This window comes from Calliphora vicina, chromosome 4 (genome assembly GCF_958450345.1).
Source record: "Calliphora vicina chromosome 4, idCalVici1.1, whole genome shotgun sequence".
NCBI classification, from domain to species: Eukaryota; Metazoa; Arthropoda; class Insecta; order Diptera; family Calliphoridae; genus Calliphora; species Calliphora vicina.
The window spans coordinates 65,092,944-65,111,367 of NC_088783.1; positions in this window are offsets into that span (position 1 = coordinate 65,092,944).

Below are 18,424 nucleotides of genomic sequence, written 5' to 3' on the forward strand. Positions count from 1 at the left end.
GGGGGACTTTTAACACAATTTAGTAATATAGTGGCGGTGATAACCGGACACTGCACATTTGGCAACCATGCGAGTAGACTTGGCCTGCCCTATAACTACTTCTGTAGAAGTTGTCAAAATGAATACGAGAATGAGACCATTTTTTGTCATTGTTCGACATTAGGAGATCTACGCTAAAGGTTTCTGGGACATCGTTCCTAAAATAATCTTTCTGAGCTTTCAGACATGAAGTTAATGTGCCTTTATCATTAACAGCAATTGGAAGAGACCTAATATCTATCAATTAACTGGTGCTTTATATTCTTCTCTCCTCTCTTTTTCGGATCTCCTGCCTCATGGTCCTCGTCACTTCTTCTATTCCTTCATTCCATCTGACTGTTCCCTTCTCTTTTCATTTCTATATGTCCTCTTTTCTATCTTTATTTTCAGGTAACACAAAGGGAAATATTGCATGGACCGAAGTGAGCTGCTCTTTTTTCCTTGCAATTATCGGAAATGGACCTTAAAATAACAGTTGTATGATTTTTGGAGACAAATTACTGATATGAGTATTGTTTTTGTTCAATATAGGGGTATTTTTCAAGTGGTCCTTATATGGGAGCTATGACCAATTATGTTCCGATCGTCACAAAATTCAATTAATATATTATGTTAAGTTTCAATCCGATAGAGATATTTATGAGTATTTAAAGTTATGGTAAAAAAATTACCGATATTAACAAAATCTAGTAGTATTATTTATAAATATCTGATAGCGATATATATACGATATTTATGTGTATTCAAGTGATTTTCGTAAGTGGACTCAACATGGGGGCTATGGTCAAATAGTACCCGATTGTTTTTATTACTTACTAAAAAAAATTAAAAATAAAAGTTGAGATAAAGTAAATTTTTATTTTTGATATGTCGTAGTGGAATTTTTTTTCTCATGTTAAAAGCTACCGAAAAATCGATGGCAAGGTATCGATTGCTATTAATTATTAATTTTCAACTCATTTTCTGAGGGGGACCAGATTTTCTCTATGCTTTACAGTATAATTTCAAAGTACTAGTAGAACTAATTTGTGCAACATTTTATCAGGATTGCCAAATTATAAACATATTTATGGCTGCTTAAACAATATTCCGAGGGGATGCTAGGTGAAATCATGGACCTGCATTGCCCATTTTCAATACTAAACCTTATCAACCATAGATGGGGGTAGTGCACTAATTTTTTCAGTTTGCACTAATACTTACTGATAGTGCTATCAAAATTTTGCAATCAAAATTAAATTAGTTGATTTAAAAAAATGCAATCATCAGTTTATTGCAACTTTTTTAGCGGCACTAATTTGAGTGCAACTTCTAATTGTTCACTAAATTTTTAAGTTCAAAATGGTTTAAGTTTATTTCTGTGCACTAATTTAAAACTTAAGACTAATACTTCATTAAAAATAACAAAAAATATTTAAAAATTTTATTTTTCGAATTTGGATTCAACAATTTCATGACCACTCATTTTTGAAAATTTAGTGATAGAATGTTTAATGCAGCCTTTTTTAAGAAAGAAGCATTATCACTAAAGGTGATACAAAATAGTGCAAACTAAATTTTTTGCAATCTTAAACTCTTTTGAGGACCTAGAATATATATAATTTGTTTGATCTAAGACCAGTATTCCACATACTATAAAAATACTACAAAAATCAATGTACCCCATCATTTTTGATTGTGGGAATTAAAATATTAAAATTTGTTTCTTGCGTTTGGTGAAATTGTCATCTCGGCATTCAATATTGTGAATGCCCATTTAACCATATAATTTCCCATCGATGCCACTGTGCGACATAAACAATGTGTAGGAGTTTTATGTTTTTAGCAAGATGTTGTTTTTGTATACATGTGGTAATGTTCAAGGTGTTATTGTTGTTGCTGTCTCATATATAATTTGTTAGCCTATGTTTATTTACTTCACTGTAAACACACACACAAACAAACACTCATACAATGGTGACTCAAGTAGGTGTCGGGTTTCCAAGATTTGTTCTCTGCTATGGTGTTTATGTACAAATGTATGAGTTTGTGTGTAAATGTGTGTGCACTTTTGCTCTTTTTTTATTTGCCCTTATTATGCCACTGGTAGTTGTTGTTGTTGCTGGTTTTACTTTTAATACTCCTGCCATTTTCTAATGATGTATGAGACCATGGCAAATCTCTAAAGTATGTGATTTAGTGGTTGATTTAGAGCCTAAACAAGAAGGTCATATTGGGAGATTGTTGTCTTTTTCTTTTATTTATTTTATATTTTGTTGTTGTTGTTGTCGCTTCTTTTTTTTAATGTAGTTTGACGTTTGTCTTGTTATTCTTTTATTAGGCCACTAAGGTGTTGGCAAATTAAATATTATTACAATACATTTTTACTTTTATTACTATAGAGGAGAATTATATAATGTCTTCATATAACACAGTAGAAATTTAAAACTTTTATTTGTAACACATAGTTATTTGACAATGTATGCAGTTGCAAGTAACTTAAGAAACTAGTTTAAAGACAATGATTTAACTATTTGTAATTTTGGATTCATTTAAAATAAAATGTCTTTTATCAATCAAAATTTTAAAATCTAATACTTAAAAATTTATTTAACCCTCCATTACTCGCAATTATTTCCAATCGAGACTAGTCGCAATGTATCAAATTGATATCAATAAAAAAAGGCGCGTTTGAAAATTAGCTCTTTACTTTTTATTTCGAAAACATAAAAACAATATTATATTCAAACAGCCATATGCATAAACATTTACAAAAGGTTAATAAACCAATTATAGGAAAATTTTCATAAAGTTGTATTCATAAACGATTAATAGCTTAAAATACCTTTATTAAACAATTGTTAAATGTACAAATTTTTAAGTAGGTTCGACCCTACTGTAAGGAATTCTTTTTGCTTTTTATCTTAAAAAAGAGGATTTTAAAGTTAAATTTGGAATAATAGATAGATACTATTGCAACAGCTAAACACGATTTCCACTCCGCTGGCGAATAAGTTCCATTCTAATAGTATATGATTTTGTTTGATATTCCTCCGGCATTTTTGTCATTTACTTTTAACCTGCAACGACATATAGTAATAAAATGTGTAAACATTGTGGAACAAGGTCCACACTATCTAATAACCCACTCCGGGATTAAAACTATGTGTTTCCACATAGAAATTCATTAAATTTTGTTAAAATTTAACAAAATGTTAATAAAAATGAATTAATAAAACAAATTATAAGACAGCGATGTTTATTTTATCACAGAATATTCGTCATTCTTTTAATAATAATTAAAATAAACTATATACAAAGGTTTGTATATTAATACATTTTAGCTTAATATAAATTTACCAGAATCAGATATACGTTTTTATCTAAAAATTTGTTGTTATCTTCAAAAATGTATTATTACTAAAAACAATGGAATGAAATAAAGAAAATTAACGAATATTTTATCCTAATTGAAAGCAACACTAACAACGAAAAAAGGGAAATAAATGAGAAGCATTGCCAGCTTAGACAAAAATCAGTACATTAGTTATTGTGCCTTTAACAAACGTTTATGAATACAATACTTTTATAAATGGTTTTTAAAGCTAAAGTGTTTGTTAACAAAATTATATTTTAAATCTACAATAAGGTTTTTTATGCATATATCCGAAAGTATTTAAAAGAGTAATAAAAATAAAATTGCTTAAAAAATAAATATTTATCAAAAAATAGCTTAAATTGAAGCTATATTAAGGGTGTTAAAAAAAAATTTACAATAATTTTTTTTTGCCTGTATCAACCAGATCAGTTGGGACTAACGGAGGCTTAAATTAAAAACGAGTACTGACACACATAAAATATAAGATATATTTTTATATAATTTTTTCTAAATAGAATTTTTTGAAGTCCTAGCTATGATTTATTAATAATTTTTCATAACACTACTCGATTGCAAAAAAGTACTCCTCGTGCAAAACATCTTTTTACACCAAAAAGATGGGAGGTATATTGATTTGGTCATTACGTTTGTAATATATCGAAACATTCATCGCAGTCCCACAAAAGTATATATATCCAGGGACCTCATAGGATTCTAACACGATCTACTTATATCCGTCCTTCTCTCCGTCTGCTGAAAACACAATAGGGACCTAACGAAAGAATCTACCTGGCTTTTCCACAAATACTCTCTGTTTATAAGGTTTGTTTGATATTGAAAATGGGTAATATACAGTGGCGGCCAGCTGTTTAGGGACAAAAACTTGAATTTTTTTTATCGACTGAGTTTTAAGTGCAATAGTGCGAAAACAGAATCACCTAGGGGTGTGGAATTTAGTATTAATATTTCTAGTTTCTTAAAAATGTTTTGAAAAATCGGTACAACATATATGAACAAAGACATTTGTAAATACGTTGACCCACCTCTACGAACATCCGCTGTTAGTTACATGATATGGCCGAAAAAAGTGGAATTAAAAATACGAAATTTGGTCTGCAACAACTCTACAACTTTTGTAAGGATGTTTTAATTTGGTTTTTTGTTAAGAATTATAATAAGTCATTAAGAATGTAGACTACTATAATATCCCAGGAAAAACTTCGCTTCTAAGCCATCATCAGCTATCAGCAACAAATTATATTTGCGATCAAAATAAATAGTTATCGTAGTAGTAGTATTGTAAGAAATGATTTAATTAAATTCCTATTACTTTTCTAGTTATTAGGTAGGCAATTAAATAGAATTCTTATTTATTACCATTTTTCCAAATAAACATGATTGCCGGATTACTTGAGACTTTTATAGCGGTTTCAGGGTAAACTTTCGTTTTGAATAAGTAGATATTGTTACGAAATTGTACTTGAATTCAAATATAACGATTTAGGGGCTGATTTAGAAGTGGCATAATGCTTTCAAATAACAGTGCTGTAATAGCAGACTGTAACATATCTGTGGGCATTATTAAATAAAAGCTTTCAGTTGACCATTGATCGTAAGTTGGCAACGCTGTTTGAATTCGAATATTCAGTTAAAGAACATTATAGAAATAGAGCTTTCTAGATGGTAATGCAGTGTTATAAATATTGGCAGAAGTTGCAGTCGTGAGTCAGTTAATCAGAGACGCTATTCAAATAAACAACAACTGAGTGCCTCAAAGTGTGCTGTGTTTTTCAATTGAATTCATGTACATTATAAAGTGTGTCTTTATTTCTGCAAATTTATAAACGTGTATCAAAAAGAAACACTGAGTGACTATTTAATTCTGTTGTAGTTGTACATTTTAAATAAATAAAGAGTTGTTACATTTTTTAAACTACTAAAAGGCTTTTATTTGCAATCAAAAGTATCCAGTTTATTTAAAGGAAATAAACAAACGTTTTGAAAAGGTTAAAACGTAACAATATATTCGTTTATGGATAAATTGGTTATACAGCTGGAAAATATTTTTCCAAAAACATATGATTAGTGTTGGTATTTTTCAAAAGTTGATATTTAATACATAGCTTAGCAAGCTATGGGATTGTTATTGTAATTTTTTTTATAGCAATTTAAAGTAAAAATTACTAAAAAATGCCGAAAAATAAAATAGCACCACTTACACATTTTTTATAAAAACAGATTTGTTTCGCAAAATTGCTTTAATGGAAAGCACGTGTTTAAAAGATTTGATTTTTATTATTTCGATCATAAAGTTTAACATAAAGCAAATATTTTAAATAAAATGGATCGTGGAAAAAACTGTAGTGTGGAGAAACGCGAAAAATTCAATAAACTAATATCGGATGGAAAATCTTATAGAGAAGTCGATTGGTTGGGTTTTCGAACAAAATGATTCACAACGCTTCACGCCAAAATATTGATCCGCGAGAGCAAAAATGATCCTTTCAAAGCTGTAACCAAACTAATAAAGGACCTTAATATATCTGCTACAGTACAAACAGTTTGCACATGTCTCAGAGAACATAATTTAAAAGCGAGCAGTCCAAGAATGCTAGACATATCGCCAAGCGCATGAAGTTCCTAAAGGAACATCAAAATTGGCCAGTCCATAAGTGGAAGAAGATTTTATGGACAGATGAGAGTAAATTTGTCATAAATCATTGGTGGAAAAGGTTCTCGCTTATACATCAGACATCATCAAAACTCGAATACAATCCAAAATATACTAAAAAAACATTAAACATGAAGGATGTATTTTTGGGGGTGGTACTATTGGTGGTGCAGCCGTACATCTGTTATGAACTTTGAATTTGCTCCATGCTTTGGAGCAAAGCTACATGAGTTAACCGTATAATTCTTCATAATGCGTATGTTTATTGGAATATAATCCTTTTTTCAGGTAGCAATAATTTGGATAATTTGACACAAACGAAGAGATAGGATTGTTTTACTAATTTAACATACCCGAGTTGTTCTAATTTGCGAACCCGTTGCCGCTCACCTGGTGGCCCCAGAAGGTCAAAATTCAAAATTTGAATTTGACAACACTTCCCCCTTATGTGTCTGTAATTTTATTTAAACTGGACTAACTAAGGGTACGTATGAGTAATAAACAATTAATTTATGAATTAATATTAAACATCCGCATGGATAATGATATAAAATTAAATTTGTCTTATACATATCATTTCTGAAATTAGAATAAAGTTAAAGAAATGAGAATTTTTTATAATTTGATTGGTTATAAAGAAATTTTAAAATTGATATACTAAAATAGGAAATTTGTACAAGAATAACAAAATTTGTATTTGTAAAAAAAAAAAAATAGTATGAGTTAACATTCGAAAATTTGCAGTGAAAAAAAAATATAAACGTGAACATAGCATAAAATTTGACGTGAACATAGCCAAGGAGAATTCAAGTGTAAGTGTTTAAAACGGGCTATGCAAATTCTCCAGGGGCGGCACTATGGGGGTTCAAATTAGGGTACCTTCGCTATTTTTTTGCTTCCCATCCGATTTCAAAGATTTTTATATTTTGGAAAATCGCTCGGCTAGGTCTTGAAAAACGTTAAGTTATACCACTTCAATGACCACAAATAATGAATTGCATGGGGTCATCACTGATGTAAAAATTGAGACTAGACTAACATGCAATTCTGAGTAACAAATAGATGGCTTAGTGCTTAGCGCATTTGACGGCGGTAAGAAATAACCTCCCACGAAATAATCCCCCAAAAATAAAATTAAATCACCCCCCAAAAATTAGTACAGAGAGCATCAACAACGATTTTTTGGGGCATTATTTAATTTTTTGGGGTATTATTTAATTTTTTTAATTGCGGGATTATTTCATATGAAATAATACCCCAAAAAATCAGTATGAAATAAGTCCCCAATATAAATTTTGGGGGATAATTTCGTTTTTTAATTTATAAAGAAAACGAAAAATCTGTAAATTATGTCCCGATATATTAACAACTTGTATTTACCATTCACAAACAAAAATTGTGATATCAGTTGAAGTGATAATTTCGCAGAGTTAAGATCGTGATAATTTCGCAGTGCAAAAAAAGTTGTTAATAATAAAAATTAATTTTGAAATTGAAACTGGGTTCAGAATGACTTTTTTTAGTTCAGAATGTCAAAAATTTGGTATTCAATAGTAAAAGTAAATAGTACAAGTAAACTTGCAAGACAAGAGTAAGTGTGCTAACAGCTGGTAACTGCTTACTTGCCAGGAATTATGTTGAGAACAACCACAAGAACGAAGAAGAATTGTATTAGGAGTTAAAGACTCTTAATATAATTAAGGACGAATGCGAAGATCTAGCAGGAATATTATGAGGCCGTACCTCTGCAATGAGCTTAATAAGATCTTCTTTCCGTAAAATTTGTGAAACTTAAGTTGTATGTTAGGGAGTTGAAAAATATTTTTTTCTAAATTTCTAATTGTGTTTTAAAATACTTTCCGAGAAAGCAATTTAATTTACTTTCTCATATTTAAATAAATAAAAATAAAAATTGTTTAAGTTTAAAAAAGGTCTACTTTTTGATAGGAAATTTGTATATTTAGTCTGCTCTAACTTTTTTAATAAGAGCTATAAGGTTTAACTTAAAACAAGTTTAGTTGAAAAATTGTTTTGTAAATTACTGTAATGTTTTGTAATCAAGCGCCGTAGGCGAAAAACATTACACTAATTACAAAACATTACACTAATTCAAAATATATTTTCAAATCAATATTTTAACAAATCTCATTAAATCCAAATATATTTCGTAGTTTTTATTTCATCCAAAAGTCTTAAAAGAGATTTCAACACAAAATGAGAAAGCTACAAGCACATTTTTTTGGATTCAAACGGTCTGCTATTAAGTTATATTGTCATAAAGTCCTAATATATTATGATAGTTTAAACAAATTGTTGTTGTACTTGAAACAAAAAGTGTTATTTTAAAGTGTTAGATTAAAACTTTTTTGTTTGAAAAACAACAAAAATGTGTTTAAACTATCGACATTATGAAAATATGACCTTATGGCAGACCGTTTGAAACCCCCAATTGGTTTTGATCACCTTCACTGTGTTTGGGAACTTATTTCATTTTAAAAATTGGGGTTCTATTTCATATGAAATAAGACCCCAATAATGGGGTGTTATTTCATTTCTGTTTGGGGAATTATTTCATTTCGTTGGGGTCTTATTTTATTTTCAAAACTGGGGTTTTATTGCATATGAAATAAGGCCCCAAATTTTGGGGGGTTATTTCATTTTATTTTTGGGGTGTTATTTCGTGGGGGGTTATTTCATGCCGCCGCATTTGACAATAAAACGAGAAATTTTGACTTCTGAAAAGTTTATGTTTTATGTTACTTTTGAATTTAATAATGCAATGACAATCACATGTTAAAAAAAAATTTTGAGTTGTTTTGAAAAAACTCTTTATATATTGGTATAAGTTTTCATAAGCTTTCATATCAAAATAAGCAATTAAAAAAGTTGATAAATTTTTAGTAAAATTGTTTTCATAAATTCACTGAAATTTATTGTTGGGAGATAAGCTAGTTCCTATGCGCATTTCACTGGTTGCTTAGGCCACATCATCAAGAAATCTTTTCCCAAAAGGCTTTAGAAAAACTAAAGATATTATACAAATAAAACTATAGAATTTTGTTTTTCTTTTAGATATTCTTAACAAAAACTAAACTTACAACTAACAAATGTATCAAAAATGCACGTCATTTTAAAGCGTAATCAGTTTTCTTTGTATATCAGTTAAAGAATTTAATGTTGGATAAAAACTGACTGATCTACAGGTCGATAAGTCGACGAACATCGCTGAAAATGTTTTTTTAGAATAACTTCTGAATTTGAGGGTGTTTCCGAAATTTTTAGACACAATTTGTAATGTACTCAGCAAGACCTATAACCCACACTAGGTCGTTTACCAAGTTTTTTTCCATCGTAGCACCGTGTTATACTTATTTTAAGAATATAGCGTTACGGTATAAAATATTCTTCAAAACTTAAAATTTTGTATTTCACACTTAATTGAATTTCACTATTATTCAATTAAGTGTGAAATACAAAATCTCAACTGAACATGGTTTCTTTACACATTTCAACTTATTGTTCATAAAAAATTCATTAACTTGATTTGTTGATTAAATTAAACAATAATTTAAATGTAATACGAAACTAATTATGTGTAATTCCATTATAATACAAAAAGTTAAAAACTTTGTTACTTTGATTTATGTCACACAAAATGTATTAATCAAATTAGGGATGATCTACAATACTAATCAAATAATGAAGCTTTTAAATGTTGACTAATTTTAACTAACAAATATTAAGTTGTGTGCCTAATTTGAAGAAAAAAAACAAAGCAAAATATAACATAAAAAAGAAATAAACAAGAAAACAGAAATAAAAAAGTTTTACAAGAGAATAGAAAGTAAATTTGCATAACTTTAAGTAATATTCTGTGTACAGATTACAACTGTTATTAAGCACACATACAACTGCACTTATTTACTCATACGTTTAGGTACATTACATGGGTAAGTGGAGGTAAATGTTGAAAAAAAAACGCAACACATGTGTTAAATGAATGTCTGCGAATTTAAGTATTAAACAACAAAAGATGCTAAAGGTGTAATAGACAACACAAACAGCCGCACATATATACAAATACATACAGATCCTTACATATCCTTGCAAATACAGTTCTATATGTAAGGAAAAACAACAACAAAGCGACGACAATTGTTACGACAGTTAAACACTCGTAGACACCCCCACCATTCCTTCCACACTTAGAAAAGAGTCGTTCATGTTCTCTTTGTTTTGTTGTTTCTCACAGGTAAAGTTGTGAAAATGATAACGGAACACATATAAAAAAGTAACACAAACAAATTGTGTGAAATCTTTTTCTACTCACACACTCAGGCATATAAACACATATTCACACATTTCTACAAATACAACTTTATTTTTGGAAAACTCATGTTAAATTTTTAACAAGTTTTTTATTCTAGTTGTTGCTGCTGCTGCTGCCGCTTGTTAAAAACACGTATGAGAACAACAAACTTTCAAGGTACGTGTTTGTATTTATGTATATATGTAGGTGTAAGAGTGTAAACAGTTCTATTTTAAATAGAAATATGCAAACAGCAACAATATTTTTTTTAAAGGTAAAACTTAGACGTTCACATATGTACACTGGAGGAAGAAGCTGTTTGTAATGTGAGCATTTTCTCATACCTGCACACACGCACAGCCATACAAATGAAACACCTACAAGATGTTGTTTAAATTTTGAACAACATCGACATTGGTATACAATTATTGGGTTGAATTGAAAGCTATTTCGTTTGAGAATATAAAAATGTGATATATTCATGTTTAAACTATACTAGCATGAGCGTTATTTTGGAAAACTTCAGCAAAATGTCGAATTCATATAATATGAGGGCGTGTCAAGATTTGTAGATGTTATCAAAATAGGTTTGTAAGTAAGAAATAGTCACGCAGGGGAAAAGGGAGGGGGGTGTGTGGGTGAGGTAGCAATTCGTGGCCTAATTCATGGAATTTTGCAATGGAAACTGCAAACGTTACATTAAAGATAACGACTGATCAAGGTAGGCAGTTTGAAACTTCACTTTTTCAAGAACTTTCAAAAACTTTGGGAATAACTCATCTAAGAACTACAGCATATCACCCGCAATATAATGGAATTATTGAACGCAGCAAATATTCACGCCAACAATCAATAATACTACTTAGATTAAGATATGTTCATTAACCTGATATAAATGATACACCAACAGATTTGGTATTAGGTACTGAGGTACGTTTACGTAAAGAAATATCAAACTCCACCTTATGAAGGCCCATATCAAGTTTTTGAAAAATCCTCCAAATAGTTTAGACTTAAAATTAATAATAAAGAAGTTAACATTTCCATTGATAGATTAAAGCCGACATACAATTCTGAAGATACTTATGAGTTGCAAAATGAAGCCGAAATTTTAATTTCTCTTAGATTTTCTGCCAATAAACATAACTTTTGTAAAAAATAAATATATTGAATTCTTTTCTATAACCTTATTGGATGACAAACCCACCTTAGTCTTCTTTGGCGTCGATTCATCCCGAGAAACTCACTTTTTGACAGCTGTTTGTACTATAGTGTGTGTTGTGGTAGATCCACGTTTCATCCGCGACTATGAAACTGCGCAAAAACTAATTCATATTGCGCTTGAACAACGCCAAACACTCCTGACAAGTTGTCACACGATTTCATTTGTGGTCTCGATTGTGAGAAAACGCAGACAGCTTTCAAAGTCCAAGTGATCATTAAAAATTGATTCTAGTGTGAGGCTTCCATAATCTCTCGCAGTATCAATCTGCGATCGACCAACACCATATCGTGCATTTTTTCAATTATTTTGGGTATTGAGACCTCAACTGGACATCCAGAACGTTCTGCATCTTTCATGCTTGTACGGCCACAATAAAATTCTGTAAACCACTTTTTACTATTAAAATTTATGGTGCAGGGTTCCCACGGTATTTATGTAGATTAGCCTTGTGTCCGGAAGAATAGTGCTTAATGAGCACATAAAATTCAGTAGTCTGCTATCAATGGCAAACTAAATGACGCTGCTTCACAGTGCGGCCAAAGGCACCTTTGTCCGGCCAAAAGTAAAAAAACAAGTTTTTTGTCATTGGGTTGGTTAAAGAAATATTCTAGGAGATGAAAAATTATCATAGTAATGTCCCTTGCCTCAAATTCCCTTCATAATTTCAGTTTGAATGAGGCCTTCACACGAATGGCACACTACCGTAGGAAACATCGACTAGTAGGAGTTTCCGTTAAACACGTGTCAAAGTATTTGTAATCAAGCAAGTCAAACGAAACAAAATGGATTCTACAGCTGAAGGTAAGTACAAAACGTAAAATCTAAATCTGAATGTAAATTTCTAAATAGTAAATTGGTAAAAAGTGATATGTAAGGACTATTTTTTATTGATGTGATTGAGTGATTTTTTTTTTGCTTTTTCCTGCTCTCTAAGCTATTGGAGGTAATAAGTCAAAGTATTATTTAAGAAATTAAATAAAATTCAGCTCCAAGCATTTGCAAGTTGCCCCAAAAACACCCATATACCAATTTTTGGATAATTTTGTACATTTTTCGACTTTTGGCTTGTTCAAATTTTTACAGGAGTCACCTGAAAGTTCACTGGAACAGTGTTGTGCTTTCAATTGTACTTACAAAATTTCAAGGCTTCCACAATTATAGTTCTCAAGATATTTAGAAATTTGTATGGGAATTGATTCACTGCCTGCTCCGATCCCTCACATTTTTGGTTAAAGTTCATGCAGTGATAAGAAATTGACTCGTGTAATGGTTGAAGACTATCACAATTATAGTTCTGATGATATTCGAAATTAACTATTTACTTCGTATGGGAGGTGCCATGCCCACTTATCCATTCCCGAAGGTGACTCATACCCTATTGCGATCCATCCCATTTTCTGGTTAAACTTCATTCAGTGATACGAAATTGTTTCAAATAAAGTTTGAAAACTTTTACAATCGATATATTGGAAAATAAAATTATGCTATGTATGATAATTGCCACGCCCACTAATACAATCCCGCCTATTTTCAGCCAAACTCCGTACAGTGGTAAGAAATAAATTCGTACCAAGTTTTCGTTAATCGAAATTAACAATTTACATTGTAGGATTGTTGCCACGCCTACTAATATAATACCGCCCGTTTGGACTCAAACTATGTACAATAATAAGTTAGATATTTGGACAATACTTTAGGACTTCCACAATATTAGTTCTCCAGATATTCGAAAATAACTATTTACTTTGTATGGGTGGTGCCACAACCATTTATACAATCATGCTCATTTTCACTCAAGCTGTGCACAAAGCTCCCGAAGTAAATCTGCTAAGTTTTGGGGCTTTCAAAATTATAGTTTACTAGATATTCGATAATAATGCCCACTTGAAATTTCAAAATAAAAATGTTGCCTTCCAGATATAGAAGAACATACAGAAAATGTTTCAAGAGGATAGATTCAGTGGTTTAGGTTAATTTTTGTATATATATTGTAGATAACGAAGTTTTATTCTAAAATCCAACTCACTATTTCCCCTAACCAATAGTAGTTGAAAACGGTTATTTACCTTGTAATTTTGCTCTATTTTTACTCATTCTACATTTGGTGGGTCATGTGTTGGTGGCTGTCTGTCTGTATGTATCTATGTACATATTCTGTAGACAAACAAAAATAAAATTCTGATTTAAATGTATAGGTTTATTGGCACTTCAGCGAGTGTAGCTGCTTTGTTACTGCCACTACAACTGCTGCTGTTAACTGCATGTAGTTGTTGCTTAAACGAACTACTATTGTTATTATTTGTTGTTCGTTGTTGTTGTTGCTATTGTCAGAATGTGTGTTACGTGCTTTAAAACAACATAGAACACAGAAAAATACTAAAGGCCACACGGTGGTATGTTTGTCTAAACTTTAGTTTACTTTTATTTTTTGTTCCACATTGTTTAATTTTAAATTTGGAGGTAGTGGAAATAGAATCAGTAGAGTCTGTAGGTATAAATACAATATCAGTGTTGAAAAAAATAAAACTTGTTCTTGTTGTTAATGTTGTTGCATATGTTATTGTGGTTTGTTTAAACTAAACATTTAACAAAATGTTTAACAAACCACAAACATGTAGTGAGTATTTGTTGATATTTTTAGTTTGTGCAACTCTAAAAATAAAATTGCAGGAAAACTTAGGCATATTATGGATATGTAATAGATACTATGTGGGTGTATATTGGACCAATTTCCAAAAAATAGCTTCAAATTTGTTTTTACTTTTAATAAGAATAAATCTATATATACCACAAGACGTATGAGTAACCTACATTTTTTGTTTGGGCAATTCAAATATTATTCATACGTTAAGGTGTCCTTATAGATTAATTGAATTTTTGTTTAATTTTTTAAATTTCTTGAAACATTTTCATTCTATTTGAAGTATTCTCTATTTTCTGATGCTCAACAAAACTTCTATTCATTATTAGTTTCCTTCATTGCTAATTACCAGCTCAGTCAAAGTTTTCATGTGTGGCTGATGTGTTTTTTTGTTCTCTTATTGCTGTTGGCAGCATGGTTTTGCATGTCTGATTGAGAGTTGTGAGGTTAAAGATTGAAGTGTAAGTTTTGTCACTTGCTTTTTTGGAAAGTGTTCAAATATTCGTTCAATGATTCATGCAATTGAAATGAATATTCAATTATCTGACGACCTAAATTTAAGTTTTTGTTTCCTTTAAATATAGGATTCGAAATTTAAATTTTAACGAACAAATTATTTAATCAACTCAATCAAGCCAATAAGTATTAAACAAAAATACCCTGCTAATGAAATACCATTCAATTTCTTGTTTCTTATAAAAAAACATAAACATACATTTTCTATATAAAAACTCTGTCCTTCCTAATGACCATCTCTTTAACAATATTTACATCAAATGCTTCATATTAAAAATGAAATATTATTTATAAATAAATACTTGCATATAAAAAAATATGTTGCCTGCTTGTTTGGTTCTTAAACTTGAAATATGTTTCAACACATGCTGTCGTCTTCCTCGTCGTTGTTGTTATATAATGTTGCTTGTATTTTGTTTATTTTTTATTTTTTTTTTCATAAACATTCTTATCTTAATAATTACACAGCAACAAAAACAAAAATGACAACAACAAACAAAATTCATAAAAAATAACATGATTTTTGTGGTGAAAAATGTTTAAATATTTCCTGGCTTTTATTTAAAACAGCCACCATGAAAGAGATGCAACAAGAAGTTGACTAATATTTGGGTGTTCTTTTAAGCCTGATATTGTAAAAAAATTGTAAAAAAACAATATAAAAAATTAAATTTTAATCCAAAAAGTTTTTTATTCGAAAGATCAAGGCATTAACATATGGCCACTGCGAAGTGCATTGTGGACGCAAAATATTGGGCCACTTTTTCGATCATTGATAGCCGTTTGTCATAACACAAAATGTTGTACTCCAAAGCGCCAATTGTTGCTAGATTATCCGCATACACCAGTAACTTCATGTGGGACCACAGGAAATATACAAGGGGAGTCAAATCGCACTACCTTGGCGTTCAATTAACAGGTCTATTAATCGAAAGCAAGTTATCGCCAAATTATGATTTCAATGAATCGATGCTATATGACATGCAACACCATCCAGTTGAAACAACATGTTGTACGAATCAATTTCAGTCAAATTTTCAAACAAAAAGTCATTGAGTCCTAACGATTTTCATTGACCGTAACTCGAGCTGCGGCTTCATTTTTGAAGAAATAAAGTCCGATGATGCCACAGAGTGTAAACTGCAACAAACGGTTCATTTTGCTGGATGTAATGGAATGTGTAGGGTCTATTTTGGATTGGTATCACTCCATATGCAGCGATTTTTTTATAAACAAATCCGTTAAGCTAAAAATTAACCTTATCTCTGAACACAATTTTGCAATAAAACAGTTGTATATAAGTTGCGCTATTCAATGGCTGATTTTCAAAGTTAATTTTGATAAATTAGTTGCATTATTCAAGCATCAATCTGTTCATGATGATTTATCAGATTACACTGATCATAAATGTCAAAGAGTGATCGCAGTAAGACTTTTGGCTTGACAGTTTAACATTTCGTAAGTTCTTTTGGGCTTAAAAAAACACGGTTTATTAAAATTGTAAGAAATTGTCAACATAAGTCGGCTTGGTTTCACCTGATACAGTCATCTATATCGTTATGTTCCATTAAGATTTTGGCTTTTATAATGATTAGAAAATATCACTTCTTTTACTGCTTACCTTTCCCTTAACACATTACTTCAATCACAATAGTTTTGCTTAAATCATAATTTAAATTTAAGATGTGTCACTCATTACGAGATATTCGAATTTCAAAATAAAATTTAAGTTTTTCAGATACAAATCTCTTTCGATTTTGTTCAGTTATATGTGTGCAGAAAAGAATTGCATCAAAATCAAACTGAGTGAAATGTTATGGGCATTTAAATTTTAAAAAGTAGTTTTTTCGTGAATTTTAAACCAAAAGCAACATTTTGGCAAGTACTACGGAGGAAGAATAATTTCATGTTTTCCAGTAGAGAAATATTCATCTAAGACCCATAAGCTTTTTAACAATATTATAGTCACAGTAATTATTTACATGATTCTGGTAATCATAATATGGTTAATTTACGATTCACATGATTGTGTCAACCATATATATGGTTACAGTAAACAAGTAGAGTAGAAGTGGGATCATGCGCCATAGGGGCACATCTGCCAACATCGAATAACTTAAAAACCGATTAACCGATTTTGTTACATTATCATGTTATGTTTTCGTTTATCAATTATTTACCATTCCTAAAAGTTGGACAGTTTAATTTTACATATGATGTGAGGCAGACGCGATTAATTGTTTTTCAAAAAGCTGTGAAAATATTTCCGGGTGTGAATTTTTTGTGCTAACTTCTTTAGTTTTTGTGATACAAAATAGATAATGGTTGGTAATAGAATATCTATAATAGTGAACAATAAGTGACAATAGTATTTTAGATCATTTAATTTGAAGTACGAAACAAATTTATATTAAACCCAAAACTCCCCCTGGGGCACATTCGACAGATACATGGAATCCATATCATGTAGAGCAAAATGTTGATAAAATATAGAAAAAATCAGTCACAATTTGTTAATGTTTTTTTTGTTAAATTATGTGAAATAAACAAATATCTAGTTTATTATACTTTGTTTTGTGAATTAAGGTATAAAACAGTAATATACGTTTATATTTTTGGATTTTTTTGTTTTATTTTACAAATGACATATCTCCCCCTTCCCTTTGGTGTATTTACCCCATGGGTGGGGTGGTTTCGTCGTTTTTGGTCAGTCTATAAATGTTAAAAAAATATGTATATTAAGATGTGATAGGCAAGATTGAAATTAATAAAACTAAAGCCAACATATCGAAGTATCCGAAACAAGAAGGAATTTAAGAATACGTATTGTGGTTTTGATTTGAGATCGCCTCAAAAGTGGCGTATGGTTCCCCTTTTACCCTATATGTTTGTGACAACCATTTATATGATGAATAATTTTATCATAATATGTTGTTCTCAGATTATGATATCCATAAGCCGAGAGCAACATAATATGGGAAGTCCTTCATCATATGAATGGTTGTCACAAACACATACTTGTTTACTGTAAATATATATATGGTTCATACAATCATGTGAATTGCAAATTAACCATATTATGGTTACCACAACCATGTAAATAGTTACTGTGACTATAATATTGTTAAACAACTTGTAACAATATTGAAATGGATACAGTAACCATGAACAACTATATTTTTTTACTGCGTATTATGAAATTCTAAGTCGAATGAGCTATTTCCAAGAGCACAACTAATTTTCGTGCAAAGAGAAGTCGCGAGATCAATTTTTTTTTGTATCTGACATATTTGACCATATCCTCAATATAAAATTCAATTCCGAAAACCATTTGAATAGACATAAATATCTTACATATATCCATATTTGACCGTAGCTCCCATATAAGATCCATTTACTAAAATCACTTAAATACTCATAAATCGCTTATAAAAGACTCTTTCATTTTAATTTACATAAATAATTCCCATATATGAGGCATTTCATGTCAAGTGAACCAACTTTTGAAATCGATGTCTTCCGATCGGGATGAAATTTGCACCAAGCTTAGTTCTATTGGCACTCTCCGATTCGAATTTGCAAAAAAAAGTCAAAAATTTTAAGTCTTGAGTTAAAAAATATTTATTTTGATAGATATCCCACTCTCATCCTACTAAGCGACCAAA